Source organism: Hylobates moloch, unplaced genomic scaffold (assembly GCF_009828535.3).
Source record: "Hylobates moloch isolate HMO894 unplaced genomic scaffold, HMol_V3 SCAFFOLD_4, whole genome shotgun sequence".
Classification (NCBI taxonomy): domain Eukaryota; kingdom Metazoa; phylum Chordata; class Mammalia; order Primates; family Hylobatidae; genus Hylobates; species Hylobates moloch.
The window spans coordinates 106,393,894-106,408,694 of record NW_026652279.1 but is presented as its reverse complement, the minus strand read 5'-3'; positions in this window follow the sequence as shown (position 1 = coordinate 106,408,694).

The following is a 14,801-nucleotide window of genomic DNA, read 5'->3' as shown; positions in this document are numbered from 1 at the left end:
GTAGAAAACTAAAAGGAAGACAAATGGTAATGAGAATGCCGCTTGAGCACAGGCTGAGCAGGGGATATTAGAAGGCTGGTTTAATGTCAAAGGGTGTCTTTTTTTTTTTTTTCTTTTTAGACGGAGTCTCACTCTGGCACTTAGGCTGGATCTGGAGTGCAATGGCGCGATCTTGGCTCACTGAAACCTCCACTTCTCGGGTTCGTGCAATTCTCCTGCCTCAGTCTCCTGAGTGGCTGAGATTACAGGTGCCCATCGCCACACCTGGCTTATTTTTTGTATCTTTAGTAGTGATAGGGTTTCGTCATGTTGGCCAGGCTGGTCTTGAACTCCTGACCTCATAAAGGATCCACCCGCCTCAGCCTCCCTAAGTACTGGGATTACAGGCGTGAGCCACCGTTCCAGCCAGGTGTCAAATTTTCTTTTTTTTTTTTTTGAGTTAGTTTGTCTGTCCAGGTGAGTGCAGTGGAGATTCGTGGGTTCACGCCATTCTCCTGCCTCAGCCTCCCGCGTAGCTGGGACTACAGGCGCCCGCCACCACGCCCGGCTAATTTTTTGTATTTTTAGTAGAGACGGGGTTTCAACATGTTAGCCAGGATGGTCTCGATCTCCTGACCTTGTGATCCGCCCGCCTCGGCCTCCCAAAGTGCTGGGATTACAGGCTTGAGCCACCGCGCCCGGCTCAAATTTTCTTAAGCTTGTCTCTTCATCTCTTCTTTGGGGACAGACCTGCCAAACAGATAGGACTGGATGTTCCCATGAGGTCACCCATGCACTTCCCCCTTGGCTAGACCTTCCTCTCTGACTCCCACTTTCCCTGTTCCATGCAGACATCTCGCTTTGGTTGACATGTTCTATCTTTAGATTTGCTAATACAACAAACTAGCCTCCTGCCAAACTCTGTTGAATTCTTATTTCTGGCTTGGAAGGTAGGTCCCCTTCCCCAACCTCCTCAACCAACACACACCGAGATCCTACTGTTTGAACTAGACTGTTATCATTTAACTCATTGGTTCCCAATTTGGCTGAACTTTTTAAGTATCTGAGAAATTTTTTAAAATACTGATGCCTGGTTCCCATCTCCAGAAATTCTGATTTAATTGATATGGGGTACAGTCTGAACAGTGGGCTTTTTTAAAGCTCCCCAAAATATGTGACCAGAATGTTGGGTTCCTAAAGAGTTAAAATTCAAAGGAAAGAGTTTTTTGTATTTGAGCAAAGTTTAGGAATCACTGATATAGCTCTCAGAGTTGGCAGATGCTTCCACCTGCACCAGCTCTTAGCAAATGCCAGTATTCCAGCCTGACATGCTGAATTATTTGGTCTGGGGTAGGAGCCAGGCATTAGGCATTTTTTCAGAGCTCCCCAGATGAGTTCAATGTGTAGCCAAGGTTGAAGTGCACTGGTCTAAATATCAGCTTGTCTGACTGTTCTGTGTCAGTTCCTTCTTGGACATGCATTGCACAGAGCAGAACACAGAAGAGTCACCTGGAGCAAGGTCTGTAAAGGTGAGCAGCAGGGGCCTGTGTGTGTGACCCCATGGCAAACACAGGAACAGCATGTGGGCACAATGTGGCAGAGGAGCTCAAAGCATGTTTGATTCTCCACTTCCATACCAAATTTATGATATTTCCCTGGCATGGACATGGGCTGGGCTATAGAATCCTGGGGCCATTTTCTACCACAGCTTTGGGCGACTTTTTTCTTTTTTTTTTTTTTTGTGAGACGGAGTCTTGCTCTGTCATCCAGGCTGGAGTGCAGTGGCACCATCTTGGCTCACTGCAACCTCCACCTCCCGAGTTCAAGCGATTCTCCTGCCTCAGCCTCCCAAGTAGCTGGGATTACAGGCACTTGCCATCATGTCCAGCTAATTTTTGTATTTTAGTAGAGACAGGGTTTTACTACGTTGGCCAGGCTAGTCTCGAACTCCTAACCTAAGGTGATCTGCCCACCTCAGCCTCCCAAAGTGCTGGGATTACAGGCATGAGCCACTGCACAGCTTTGGGCAACTTTAATAGAAGTTGATGAGTCTGTGTGTGCTTGAGAAAGTGTGCTCTGCTGCATGCTTTTCCACAAGGACTCTGACTTCCTTGTCTTCTGTGGGTGCTCTTTGGCTGCTCCCTTGCCTTGCCAGCAGCGACCGTGGCTTTCTGGAGGCCGCCATCTTGAAAGAGGCTGTCCTGCATTTTTGTGCTATTCTCTTTAGCAGTAGCTATGCTTGGCAGAGAAGCAAGAGACTGGAGAATTCCAATCTGTCATCTTCCTAAATTGCCTAAGGATTTTCCATTTTCCTCACAATTCCCTAATTTCCTGTTGTCATTTTGAACCTTGCCAGCGTGCATGAGAATTCATTTGTGTTTTCCTAGTGTGCACAGTCTTGTCTGATGGCAGGGCATCTGGGAAAGCCATCAGCTCTGCTCTGTAAGCAACTTTTAAAAATAAAATGCATTCCTAGGAGAGGAAAAGGCAGTGGGCAGGGCAGAGGACTGCTCCAGCATCTCCACCCTTCCTTTTCCTGGGACTGCCAGTCATGGGACTTGGAACTAAATTTTGAGAGTAGGGACAAGGGGGACAGAGGAGGGCCACCATGTATGGTTGGGCAGGTGACACACAGCACAGCTCTAGGGACATCATTGACAGCATTCTATGGTCACAGAGCCCTACAGCCACTGCCCCCACTGCCATATCCCGCAGTCCTGGCAGAAGCACTGTTTTTTTGAATTCCAGCTCTTCAGCGGCCTCAGATTCTGGTTACATTGCGCTTCTGAGAAAAGTAGCACCAGAGAAGTCACTTGTTTGCTCTGGGATTCACTTTGTTCATCTAGAAATTAGTAGGTACATAATTCTAAAAGTCATATTCTTTTAGAAATTATGCCAAGACTTGGCATAATTTCTAAAAGTCACTTACTGCAGGCCTGTGGGAGCCCAGCTGTTGGCATGACTGAAACCATTTGCATATAATCTCTGATAAAATAAAGAGAACATTAATTTGAATGTGCTAGCAGACATCTTAGAGATCATTTGGCTGGCACCTGCACCAAATTTCTCCACATGAGGAAAGCAGAGGTATAAAGTCACACAGTAAGCTTATGGCAGAAACACGCAGGTCCTCTTGATTATGTTATCCCTGAGCATCCCCACTCCCTGCCCTGTCATTACTAGAGCAATAAACCAAATTTCACTAGTTTGTGCCCACACCAGCTCAGCCAGGACCTCTTCAGTCCTCTGCAATATGTCTTCCCACGTTATTTCTACAAGTCTCTGTATACTCATGGACAAATTAATTCCTGCTATGCACTCATCATTCCACTGATCACCAACAGGGATCACCGTGCTCACTAAGCCTCTTTTTCCCCCCAGATACCTGCTGGTGCTGCTGTGTCACACCACAGCAGTGGAAAGCAGTAGGGCCCTCAGGATACTGAAGTTACCCTGTCTCCCCCCCCCCCCCATCTTTGTTTTAGTGTATAAACCCTAAGATAAGCTACATTTTTGCAAGCTCTGACCTTCTCTTTGCAGAATTTGCAAAGATGACAGGGGTAAGCTGTTCATGTGAAGCTCCTGCTTCCCTTAGGGTGAGTTCTTTCCCAGAAGGCTTCTCTGTTCTTCATGCAAATAATGTCTTAGAGGCCAACCCCAGCAATTTATGATTTATGCCCAGAGTGGAATCCCAGCTTAGATGCAAGGTGGGGGTCCCTTTATACTCAACATTTCCTTCTTTTATGTCCATGGTGATAATTGGATATTGAAGGATCTAGTTGGCTTGAGGGGAGGAGGTGCGATTTGACGTTTGTTATGAATGTGGTCTAAAATAAGACTGACTTTGTGTCTCTCAATTTTTTCATCTATGAAAGCCCCCATTCCATCCCCATCAATCTGCACATTCAATTACTGCAAACTCTAGCAGAATAGGACAGTGCCCAAGAAGCAATTGTCATCTGCCCACTGCACCTCCAAGGTAGACAGATTCAGATCCAGGCTTTGCAAGGCCTGAGGCTTGTATAATTTTTGGCACCATATTTGTTTGTTTGTTTGTTTGTTTGTTTTGAGATGCAGTCTCTCCCTATTGCCCAGGCTGCAGTGCAGTGGCATGATCTTGGCTCACTGCAACCTTCACCTCCTGGGTTTGAGCGATTTTCCTGCCTCAGCCTCCCAAGTAGCGGGGATTGCAGGTGGCCGTCACCACACTCGGCTAATGTTTGTATTTAGGAGAGACAGGGTTTTACCATGTTGGCCAGGAGGTCTCGAACTCCTGACTTCAAGTGATCTGCCTGCCTCGGCCTCCCAAAGTGCTGGGATTACAGGCATGAACCACTGTGCCAGGCCTTTGGCACCATCTTAAATAAAAAAGAATGCACGAAGAAGAAAAAAAAAGAATACAAAATGCCTAATACAAAGTCAGGTACAAAAGTGATTTCTTTAGAATTAGAAAAGAAATCACAACAAATTAAAAAACACAAAAAGGTGATCAGTAATAGAAACACTACAAAACCTAGAAAAATGTTATCATAATTTTTTTTTTTTTTAGACAGAGTCTTGCCCTGTTGCCCAGGCTGGAGTGCAATGGTGCGATCTCGGCTCACTGCAACCTCCAACTCCTGAGTTCAAGCAATTCTCCTGCCTCAGCCTCCTGAGTAACTGGGATTACAGGCATGTGCCACCATGCCCAGCTAATTTTTGTATTTTTAGTAGAGACGGGGTTTCACCATGTTGGTCAGGCTGGTCTCGAACTCCTAACCTCAGATGATCCGCCTGTCTCAACCTCCCAAAGTGCTGGGATTACAGGCATGAGCTACCATGCCCAGCTATTGTCATAATTTTTATTGCTAAACTGCCAGGCACATCTTCCTAAATGCCTTTTCCTTACATTTTTGGGGGCTTCACACTTATTTATATTACCATGATTTTGTACTATCCACGTCTATAGTGATCATAAATAATTCAGTCTTCCCTCTAGCATGATTGAGGGGAAATTGTCTTTTATTACTATTGATAATTAGAAAAGTTGTCTTGGCTTCACAACATGTTATTGGTCATATCATGTAAACTTTTAGGATCGGGAGAACCTCTATCAAATTTCTTTCACATATAAGCCATAAGATTCCAGGGCATTCAAGTGTTTGCACAGTAGCTAATCTTCAATGCTTTTTGGATTGGTGATACTCATTAACTGAGTTCGTGGGAGGGATTCTAAAATTTAAGCTTCATTGACCTCCTGGAAACCCGCCTCCTTGACTTCCCACCCATCTTCTCTGGAAAATGAGTAGGAAATGCCCAACAAACCTCTTTCTCGTCCCCACTGCTACCTGCCAGTGTGCTGGGGTGGCTACAGCCATTGCCATTGCTCAGATCTAGCTTAGAAGGAACGTGTGCATAGATGGCAGCTGCAGCTGAAATATTGAAACTAGAATCAGGGTCCCAAGCTGACTTCCTTCTGGTGCTTAAAGCACTTCCATTTAGTAAGTGGATACATTTAAGTTGGATCAAGTCACTAAGAAAATGTTGGGCATGAATTATTGTTCTTGTGTGTTACACGCACTGTGTCTTCTTTCTTTGATTGAGTGGTTTTCAAATGTGCTGCACAGACCCCTGGGTTTCCTTGGAGGTTTCTCAGGAACCACTTGGATGAGTGTGAGAGAAGGTGGTGCCTTGATCAGGGGATGGGGAGCACAGTGGTCGGGGCTCTTGGTCCACTGTCAATCATACTTCATCAGATTCAACGGAATTAAATGCAAGTGTTTTGCTTGAAAATGTTTGAAAAATTTTCCGATCAGCTCATTTTGATCAGGAACAAGCATTATGCTTCCTAGATCTGTCCTCTCTGCCATTTAAAAATCTTATCAATTTATTTGCCAACAATGAAGAGTCAAAGTACTTGCATAAATGCAATTAAATGATTATCCTGCTTCTGTGTTTTGCTACTACACATTCATAGAATATGTATGTCAGTTTGTTTCAGGATTACATTCTTTTTGCTTTACTTTGTTTTCAGTCTTCTGTTCAAAATGCAGTTGTTTGAATGAAAAACATTTTGTTTCAGTTACTTAACACAGATGCCCTGGGAACACCAACATTTCTTGGTACAGCAGGGACACATCTACCGGTTGGCATTTAATAAGTTGTTTTTTTTTTTAACTTTCCTTTTTTAGCTCTCAGTGCTATTCCTGTATTCACTTGAGGTTTGCCCTAGTATTTCTTCTCTGGCTTTCTTTACCAGCTCTACATTTTGCCAACTCTTCCATTTAGGTGTCTGCTTTTGTAAGATAATTTGCGAATGAGGCATAATTAGCATTTTTTCAGATGTTGTTTGTCAGTTTAATGTTCTATCCAATTCTCTCTCTCTCTTTTAAAGGTCATGGTATGTGTATTACCTTTCTCTCTTCTTTCTTATCTTCAGGAGCTAGTCAGGAATTACATACCTCAGGCAACTAGTAAGTCAACTTATACTTGGATAGGTAGCTACTTGAATGACTTGGTACTTCTGATTCCAAGTCTTCCTTCCTGTTTTTTTTTCCTCTTCTGTGGGCTGTTTAGGAGATAACTTTGGCTCCGTCTCTGATTCCACATGTTCCACCTGAGAAATCCTACCTACCACCATTGCTCCACTACCGCATGTGCAACAATGACCCCCATTTATCTCTGAAGCTGGGTCTGCTTTCCTGAGTTCCAGACCCACATTTTGAATGACTCACAAGCTCTCACTAGGAAGTCCTCCAGTGCCTCAAACACAATGTGTCCAATATTAAATTATACCTTGCAATAAAGGATTAATTTGCCTCTACGTCATGTGATAAACCACTGTGTTTGCTCTCTAATGTTATTTGCTTTTGAGAGAAGTATAATGTGTATAAATCCCTTTTCAGGATTGGCCATATTCAAAATGGAAAGAACAAGTTTAAAAGAAAATAGCTATTTTTAGAAGTAATCTGTTATACTTTCATGTGAGGTAGTCAAAACAAGCCATTGCTCATTGTGATAAAGGTTCGCCAACCTTCTGGGACTCTAACATTCAGTCCTCTGGTGGGGGAGGCGCATGCCCAAGCTGGTTCACGACCCTTAGCTATAAGGCTATAAAATATGGAACATTTTCCATTAAAAATATTAATTTTGAAAAATTTTAAAAACCTATGAAAACATACCTTTTTTGACTGAATTTTGGAACAAAACATCTTTTCCCAGGAGAGATTCTTGCAAGTATCTAAAAGTCTAAATCATTTAATCCTTTTACAGCCATTCATCATCCTACCAAATATTTGCTAAGTGCTTTCTTGTACCAGGCACAGTTCTAGATGCTGGGGGACTGTGGAGAACAAGGCAGACAGTGCAGTTCACCTTCAGGAATCCAGTAAACAAGTAAACAAACACAAAACACCAAAACAGCCTGACTTGAAAGAGTGGTAAGTAAGGTGGGGAGAGGAAGCAGATGGAGGGAAGGAGCGTGACAGATGAATGGGGGTGCTGCTTTGGACAGGTAGTGAGGGAAGGCACCCTTTGGATAGAAGCTTGAGCAAGATAAGAATAAGCTATGCAGAGATCTAGAGGGAGAGCATTCCAAATGAGGAAATAGCAAGTCTAAAGGTCCCAGAGGTGGGAATGAGCTTGGTATGTTAAGCAGAGGGTCTTAACTTGGGGTCCATGGATAAAATCAGGAGGTCCCTGAACTTAAATGGGGAAGAAAATTACCTCTCTATTCTCACTAACTGCTAACCAAAGTTTAGTTTTTCCTTCAGTAAATTACTGCAGGCAAACATACTGCAGTAATATTAGCAGCACCTGTGACTCTGACACCAATAAAAATCACAGATACTCTCCCATCATATTACAGTTGTTACAGGTATCTGGAAGTATCTTTCGTGCTTATCACAACTTCCAAATTATGATAGTTATTACAGCTGCTGCTAGATCCTGTTCTTTCACACGTTGATAAAGAAGCACATTCATTACTATAACACAAATGTGTTTTTAATATTCTGGTAACCATATTTCATTGTAACTGGATCCTTTGTCATCTTATGCATTTTATTTTATGCATTTAAAAACCTTCTGATGGCAGGTGCAGTGGCTCATGCCTGTAATCCCAGAACTTTGGGAGGCCAAGGCAAATGGATCACTTGAGGCCTGGAGTTCGAGACCAGCCTGGCCAACATGGTGAAACCCCATCTCTACTAAAAATACAAAAATTAGCCAGATGTGACGGTGTGTGCCTGTAATCCCAGCTACTCAGGAGGATGAAGCAGGAGAAGCCCTTGAGCCCGGGAGGTGGGGGCTGCAGTGAGCCAAGGTTGTGCCACTGCACTCCAACATGGGTGACAGAGGGAGATTCCGTCTCAAAAAACAAACAAACAAACCTTCTGAGAGGGGCCTGGGTGTGGTGGCTTACGCCTGTAATCCCAGCACTTTGGGTGGCCGAGACGGGTGGATCTCTTGAGGTCAGGAGTTTGAGACCAGCCTGGCCAACATGGCGAAACCCCGTCTCTACTAAAAATGCAAAAATGAGCCGGGTGTGGTGGCACATGACTGTAGTCCCAACTACTGGGGAGGCTGAGGCAGGAGAATCGCTAGAACCCTGGAGGCAGAGGTTGCAGTGAGCCAAGATCGTGCCACTGCACTCCAGCCTGGGTGACAGAGTGAGACTCCGGTTCAAAAAATAATAAAATAAAAAATAAAAAAATAAAAACTTTCTGAGAGGAGATCTATAGGGCTTACCAGACTGCTGAAAGGGTCCATGGCACAGGAGATGCTAAGAACCCCCACGGGAGAGGAAAGCAAGAAGGCAAGTGTGACTGGAGGGAAGTGGAGATGTCACAGTTGAGCTACCCACTAGGGGAAAGGAGATCACCAGGGCTGGAGACGCCGTAATATTGAGGCTTTATGCTGAGGGCTATGGGAAGTTATTGGAGGCTTTTGAGTAGGGAAGTAACATGATCTAAGTATTTGGCCACCCTGGCTATGGTATGGGGGAATGATTGCTAAGGTCATGAGTGCTCTCCTGGAGACCATAAAAAGGTCAGCCCAGTTGGAAGATGACAGGAACTTGGGCTAGGGTGGTAGAGGTGGAGGCGGCGAAAGAGGTCACGATGATGAATGTATTTTGAAGGTAGAACTGACAGAATTTCATGACAGACTGAATGTGGGTGTGTGAGGAAAAAGAACACTCAGGCAAGACTTTTAGGTTTGTAGCAGTGGGTGAGTCGTGGTGCCACTTATCAAGAGGGAGAAGATTGGGGAGGAGTAGGTTTGAGAGTGGGGAATGAAGCAGCTATGGAACCAAGAGTTCTTTTTGGAACATGTTAACTTTGAAGGGCCTATGAGCCATGCACATGAAACTACAGAGTGGAATGTTGGGTGTAAGTCTGGAGTTTGGAAAGGAAATAAGGACTGGAGAGCTAAATTTGGGGATCCTGGATATATAATAGGCATAAGCTATGGCTTGGATGTTTGTCCCCTCTGAACCTCATGTTGAAGTTTGATCACCAAGGTTGAAGGTGGGGCCTAGTGAGAGGTGTTTGGGTCATGGGAGCAGATCCCTCATGAATAGATTAATGCCTTCTCCCAGAAGTGAGTGAGTTTTCACTCCATTAGTTCCCACAAGAGTTATTAAGAAGAGCCTGGCACTGCCCTACTCTCTCTTTCCTCCTCTATCTCCAAGTGATTGCTACACACACCAGCTCCCCTTCACTTTCCTCCATGAGTAGACAAAGCCTGAGGTTCTCACCAGATGCACATGCCAGTTCTAGAACTCTCCAACCCCCAGAATCATAGGCCAAATGAACCTTTTTCTATGTACACATTACCCAGCCTTAGGTGTTCCTTCCTAGCAACACAAAATGGACCAAGAGAATTTATAAAGTCATGAGACAGGATGAGATCACCTAGGGAGAGAATATAGCTAGTGCTCTGAATGGCCAACACTTAGAGGCTTGGAAGAGAAGGAGGAGTTGGCAAAGCTGACTGAAAGTGGCAGCCAGTGAGACAAGAAGATAGGATGGACGTTTAACCCATTTCCTGTTTAGAAAAACAAAGTGCAGCTTGCTGCCAGTATAGTATTCTCAGGGCAATCGGGACATAGGTTAAAGAAAGAAAAAAAGAATTTGAATTATAAGACATGCCTTAGCTCAGATGCTACAAAATACTTTAAAACCCTAATTTTGTAACACAAACAATAACAGTGGAACAGAGTATGTTACAACTTTTGGATTACACTGGAAACCATGGCTTATTCATGGATAGGATCCTAGATTGAAGAACTTGATATCTGTGAATCCTAGACCATGGTTGGCTTTTAGCATTTTCTGTTCTTGGGCAAGTTGTTTTGCCACTTTGATCTTTTTTTTTTTTTTCCTTTTCTTCTGTCTATACATTGAGATCCATACAGCTAACCTATTTTAGGAAGATAGTGAAAAATTTCACATATCCACAAGAGAAGATGGACCATAATGTGTGTTACAATATCAAGGTGCTAAACATCCAGGAAGAATTCTGTGTTCAGCACGGCTCTTATTTGGACCCTGAGATCACCAGTCTGAGTCTCCATTATATGACTCTAATAGGGCCTACACTAGACCAGAATGTGAGAGGAAAATTTGTCACTGGCTGCTCCGAGTCTTATTCAGGCACTTCCAGCCTTACTTTGTCAGGCCTCAAATGGAGCCCCTGAGTCTGGCTTCTTCAAGGGTCTCCCATGCTGACAATCTTTCCCCGGTCTCTCCCCCACCATGCAGCATGGACTCCATTTCCCAGCCCCTCAGGGCTGCACCTTAGGGATGCACGCTGCTGACTCCCTTCCTCACCTTCCTCAGCAGTAGGTGCAGAACCTTGCTGGAGGTGTGGGAACAATCTAGTCCTCGATAAGTGAAAGTGGGGGTTCTAACTTTGTTTCCCATTCTTCCCATTGTCTGCAACTCAGCATCTGCCTCCTGTGTCTCCTCTTTCCCTGTTGTATGGCTAACACCAGATCTCAGTCTCTTCAGTGGCACTCAACTTTTTCAGGTCACAAGATGGAAGCGCTTTGGAAGAGGAGTAAAGGACCTGAACTCTGATTCCATGCCACCGAAAACTCGGGCAGGCACTTCAAAGCAGAGAGCCTCATTTTCCACTTCTGAAAAACACATGGTCTAGATGAGCTCTAAGTCCTTTGCACTCAATAATTTCACGGTCTTTTTTATTATTAACATTATTTTCAACTGAAAAATCATAATTGTATATTTATGGGGTACAATGTGATGTTTTGATATATGTATACAATAAGGAATGATTAAATCAAGATAACATATCCATCATCTCACTTGCCTATCATTTTAAAAAATTTGCCTATCATTTTTTGTGGTGAGACATTTGAAATTTATTCTTAGTTATTTTGAAATATACATACATTATTATTGACTATAGTCACCCTGCTGGGAAATAGATCTCAAAACCTATTTTTCCTGTCTACAAAGAAACTTTGTACTCTTAAATCAACAACTCTCCATTCACGCCCTCCCCACACACCATCCCCAGCCTCTGGTAACCACCATTCTACTCTCTACTTCTATGAGTTCAACCTTGTTAGATTCTGCATATAAGTAAGATTATGTGGTATTTGTCTTTCTGTGCTTGGCTTATTTCACTAAGCATAATGTCCTTCAGATTCCTCCATGTTGTTCCAAATGACAGCATTTCCCCCATTTGGGGGCTGAATAATATTCCATTGTGTTTATATATCACAATTTATTTATCCATTCATCCACTGATAGACATTTAGGTTGACTCCATATTTTGACTAACAATGCCACAATCTTTGTTTGTTTTTTTTTTTTGAGATGGAGTCTCACTCTGTCACCCAGGCTGGAGTGCAATGACATCATCTTGGCTCACTGCAACCTACGCCTGCTGGGTTCAAGTGATTCTCCTGCCTCATCCTCCTGAGTAGCTGGGGTTACAGGTGCCTGCCACCATGCACAGCTAATTTTTGTATTTTTAGTAAAGACAGGGTTTCACCATGTTGGCTGGTCTTGAACTCTTGACCTTAAGTGATCCACCCACCTTGGTTTCCCAAAGTGCTGGGATTAGAGGCGTGAGCCACCATGCCCAGCCACCACAATCTTATATAAGGGACTAAGATAATAGGAAATCATCACCAGATAGCATAACAGTCCTCCTGGAGAGCAGGAAGAATTCTCAGGGTGCTGCTAAATTCAGAAGGACAGACTAACTTTTTGGATTCAGCCTGCCTCAGTGTCATGATGGTAAGGGTGGAAACATCAAAAGTAAGGATTTGAAAATGCCGCCATTGTCCTTCTTTCTGCATCTGCAAAATGACCCTGGCTCCACGTGGGCACAGACTGACTCCACGTGGGCACAGATTTACATTTTTTTTTTTTTTTTTTTGAGACAGAGTCTTGTTCTGTTGTCAAGCTGGAGTGCAGTGGTGTGATCTTGGCTCACTGCAACCTCCGACTCCCTGGTTCAAGTGATTCTCCTGCCTCAGCCTCCCGAGTAGCTGGGATTACAGACACACGCCACCACACCCAGCTAATTTTTGTATTTTTAGTAGAGACGGGGTTTTACCATGTTGGCCAGGATGGTCTTGATCTCTTGACCTCGTGATCCTTCCTCCTCAGCCTCCCAAAGTGTTGGGATTACAGGCCTGAGCCACCGCGCCCAGCCCGGATTTGCCTTTTTAAGGCTAGATTTTGATGTCATTCCCAAATGTGCCAAAGATCTAGAAGAAGCCACATGAAAGAGAATGGAGGGGAAAATACTACCCAATCCTCATTTCTTAAGGCCTAGAAAAGGAGTAGTAAATGGAATTGTGGAACACTGAGTAGTCTCCTTGGGGAGAAAAAAGACATCCACTATCTGGCTGGCTTTGGATTGTGTTGGGGAGAGTCCAAAATCAGACAAAGGATGCCTGAGAAATAAGATATAGCCCTTAAGTATTCTGTTTTCCAAAATGTCTGCAATTTAATTAAACAACAGGGTTGATCTACCTCTTGAGGAGCTATTTTTAATTAAACTTTGCATTTGCATTTCTCCTCTCTGCTCTGTGGGGGCATTCCAGGGTAGCAGAGGGAGCAGTCATCTGGCCACACACGATAGTCTGGGAACGTCCCATTTCTGAGTTAACAGAATTCTTAAATGTGACTCCTATTGACTCTTCATTTTCCCCAATATTCTCAGTAGTGTTAGTAAAACTTGTGTTATGTTATTTATTCTTTTGTGGCCTGTCTGCAAAATACGTCTTCTATATAGAACTCGAACATTGACTAAATTTCTGGTCAAGTTTCAGTTCTTCCATCTATAAAATAGTGCCACAAATCTCACTCTTAATACAGAATTGTTTTTATGCTTTGGGTTAGGACCAAAAAACCTCAGGACAGTGTGTGTGGCATGGCATCTCAGGCACAGTAGCAAAATTTGCAAAAAATCAAGATACCAGTCACTCTGTGTATTAGTCTGTTTTCACTCTGCTGATAAAGACATACCCGAGACTGGGCAATTTACAAAAGGAAGAGGTTTATTTGACTTGCTGTTCCACATGGCTGGGGAGGCCTCACTATCATGGTGGAAGCAAGGAAGAGTAAGTCACATCTTACACAGATGGCAGCAGGCAAAGAGAGAGCTTGTGCAGAGAAACTCCCGTCTTTGAAACCATCAGATCTCATAAGACCCATTCACTATCACGAGAACAGCACAGGAAAGACCCACCATCTGATTCAATTATCTCCCACAGCGTCCCTCCCACAACACTTGGGAATTATGGCAGTTACAAGATGAGATTTGAGTGGGGACACAGAGCCAAACCATATCACCCTGCAATGAAGGGAAGAAACTACGACTGGGGACATTGCTTGAGTATGACATATTTTTAATCCTTAATGTGAAGAGAACCCCATCTAGGATAATGAGGACATCAAACTACCATGTAGACATTATTTTCACAAACTACTCACATTCTAACTTAAACAGACTTCTAGGCAATGAAAAAATAAATGGGCAAACTGATTGACCAGGAAGGTCAAGGTGGATGAGGAAAGACGGTTGTGTATTAATGAAGTAGTAATTGTCTTTCTATAACACTGGCTATAATAATTTGAAACTGTGTGGCCATTTTGTGTTTTGGAGAAACATACAGCACAAAAACCACGTTCCTGCTGAATCCTCTATGCAGATATACACAATCCAAATGCCTCCATGTAAACTCTTAGAAATGGTGAGTCAGAACAGCATAATTTCAGATTGAAAACAAAATATGCCAAAGCAATTCAGCTTTTTTTTTTTAAGACAGGGTCATTTATTTTTTGTTTTCCTTTTTGTGACTTCAGCAGTACTAATGTGACTTCAATAATACTAATACAGCTGGACATGGTGGCTCATGCCTGTAATCCCAGCACTTTGGGAGGCCAGGGTGGGTGGATCACCTGAGGTCAGGAGTTCAAGACCAGCCTGATCAACAAGGTGAAACCCCAACTCTATTAAAAATACAAAAATTATTTGGGCGTGGTGGCAGGCACCTGTAGTCCCAGCTACTCAGGAGGCTGAGACAGGAGAATTGCTTGAACCTGGGAGGCGGAAGTTGCAGTAGGCTGAGATCGTGCCACTGTGCTCCAGCCTGAGCGACAGGGTGAGACTCCGTCTCAAAACAAACAAACAAACAAATAATAATAATAATATCTATTCACCTAAGAATACTTTTTCAAGACAATATTAACATTTTCAGACTGGTTTTCTAGTTCAATAAAATTTCACTTCATACATAAGCAAAACAGTCAGTAAGAAATCCATGAATGTCAAATTTTAGAAGTAGTTTAGTAAAACAG